Source organism: Petromyzon marinus, unplaced genomic scaffold (genome assembly GCF_048934315.1).
Source record: "Petromyzon marinus isolate PM22_M1 ecotype Great Lakes invasive population unplaced genomic scaffold, UKy_Petmar_22M1.pri1.0 PM_G_Scaffold_111, whole genome shotgun sequence".
Taxonomy (NCBI): Eukaryota; Metazoa; Chordata; class Hyperoartia; order Petromyzontiformes; family Petromyzontidae; genus Petromyzon; species Petromyzon marinus.
The window spans coordinates 362,501-365,000 of record NW_027422664.1 but is presented as its reverse complement, the minus strand read 5'-3'; positions in this window follow the sequence as shown (position 1 = coordinate 365,000).

Sequence of the window (2,500 nt, the reverse complement as noted above, 5' to 3'; positions counted from 1 at the left end):
TGTGCACTCAAAAAATGTGATATTTTTCACGGAGAGACCCCGTGAAACGCTAGAAGTGGGCGGGGATGTCTCTCTTGTGGCTCACGGGGCTGTTAGGGTGGCACAGAAATCCCTCGGAATGGGAAAACGGGTCATTTTCGTGTCGCCACATTGCATACGAACCGCATGAAACTTCCAGAGGCATTTGCAGCAGGAATGCATGTGCACTCAAAAAAGTGAATATTTCTCACGGATAGACCCCGTGATACGCTAGAAATTGGCGGGGATGTCTCTCTTGTGGCTCACGGGGCTGTTAGGGTGGCACAGAAATCCCTCGGAATGGGAAAACGGGTCATTTTCGTGTCGCCACATTGCATGCGAACCGCATGCAACTTCCAGAGGCATTTGCAGCAGAAATGCATGTGCAGTCAAAAAAAAATTGATATTTTTCACGGATAGACCCCGTGAAACGCTAGAAATTGGCGGGGATGTGTCTCTTGTGGCTCACGGGGCTGTTCGGGTCGCACAGAAATCCCTGGGAATGGGAAAACGGGTCATTTTCGTGTTGCCACATTGCGTACGAACCGCATGAAACTTCCAGAGGCATTTGCAGCAGGAATGCATGTGCACTCAAAAACTTCTATATGTTTCACGGATAGACCCCGTGAAACGCTAGAAATTGGCGGGGATGTGTCTCTTGTGGCTCACGGGGCTGTTAGGGTGGCACAGAACTCCCTCGGAATGGGAAAAGGGGTCATTTTCGTGTTGCCACATTGCATAGGAACGCCATGAAACTTCCAGAGGCATTTGCAGCAGAAAGGCACGTGCACTCAAAAATTTTAATATTTTTCACGCATAGACCCCGTCAAACGCTAGAAGTTGGCGGGGATGTCTCTCTTGTGGCTCACGGGGCTGTTAGGGTCGCACAGAAATGCCTCGGAATGGGAAAACGGGTCATTTTTGTGTGGCCACATTGCATAGGAACGGCATGAAACTTCCAGAGGCATTTGCAGCAGGAATGCATGTGCACTCAAAAACGTCTATATTTTTCACGGATAGACCCCGTGAAACGCTATAAATTGGCGGGGATGTCTCTCTTGTGGCTCACGGGCGCTGTTAGTTAGGGTCGCACAGAAATCCCTCGGAATGGGAAAAGGGGTCATTTTCGTGTTGCCACATTGCGTACGAACGGCATGAAACTTCCAGAGGCATCTGCAGCAGAAATGCATGTGCACTCAAAAACGTCTATATTTTTCACGGATAGACCCCGTGAAACGCTAGAAATTGGCGGGGATGTGTCTCTTGTGGCTCACGGGGCTGTTAGGGTCGCACAGAAATCCCTCGGAATGGGAAAACGGGTCATTTTCGTGTTGCCACAATTGGCATACGAACGGCATGAAACTTCCAGAGGCATTTGCAGCAGAAATGCATGTGCACTCAAAAACGTGAATATTTTTTCACGGATAGACCCCGTCAAACGCTCGAATTTGGCGGGGATGTTTCTCTTGTGGGTCACGGGGCTGTTCGGCTCGCACAGAACTCCCTTGGTCCACCTGATTCGTGCATACAGGCAGCAACTAAAACTCTGTAAACCTGCTGTGAGGACATCTAAACAGTGGACCAGTGAGGCTGTGGAAGATTTGCGGGCGTGCTTAGACTGTACTGACTGGGATATGTTCACGACTGCTACCAATAGTCTGGATGAACTCACAGAGGCTGTGTACATCAGCTTCTGTGAGGACTGCTGTATCCCAACACGTACCAGGGTGAACTTTAACAACAACAAGCCCTGGTTCTCAGCAAAGCTCAAAAGGTTGAGGTTGGAGAAGGAGGAAGCGTTTAGGAGTGGGGATAGAGACAGATTCAAGGAGTCGAAGAACAGGTTTAGCAAAGCGGTGAGAGAGGCTAAACGACTGTACTCAGAGACACTAAAACACCAGTTCTCTACTAACGACGCTGCTTCTGTCTGCCAAAGGGCTCAGGCACATCACCAACTACAAACCCAGAGCGCCCCACACCACTAACGACTCCCGCCTAGCCAACGACCTGAACGAGTTCTACCGTAGATTTGAAAGACAATTGGACTGTCCTGAACCACCCCTTCCCACCCAAGAGGCCCCATCCCCCACCCATACTACAGAAACGACTCTCTCCTTTCAGGAGGGAGAAGTTAATGGGCTTTTCAAGAGGCAGAATCCACGCAAAGCAGCCGGGCCGGACTCTGTCTCTCCAGCCACCCTCAGGCACTGCGCTGGCCAGCTGTCTCCGGTGTTCACCAACATCTTTAACACCTCCCTGGAGACATGCCATGTACCAGCCTGTCTCAAGTCCTCCACCATCATCGCTGTGCCCAAAAAGCTAAGGCCAACAGGACTAAATGATTACAGACCGGTCGCCCTTACATCTGTGGTAATGAAGTCTTTTGAGCGCCTGCTCCTGGCACACCTCAAAGCCATCACAGACCCTCTCCTGGACCCCCTTCAGTTTGCCTACAGAGCCAACAGGTCTGTGGACGACGCAG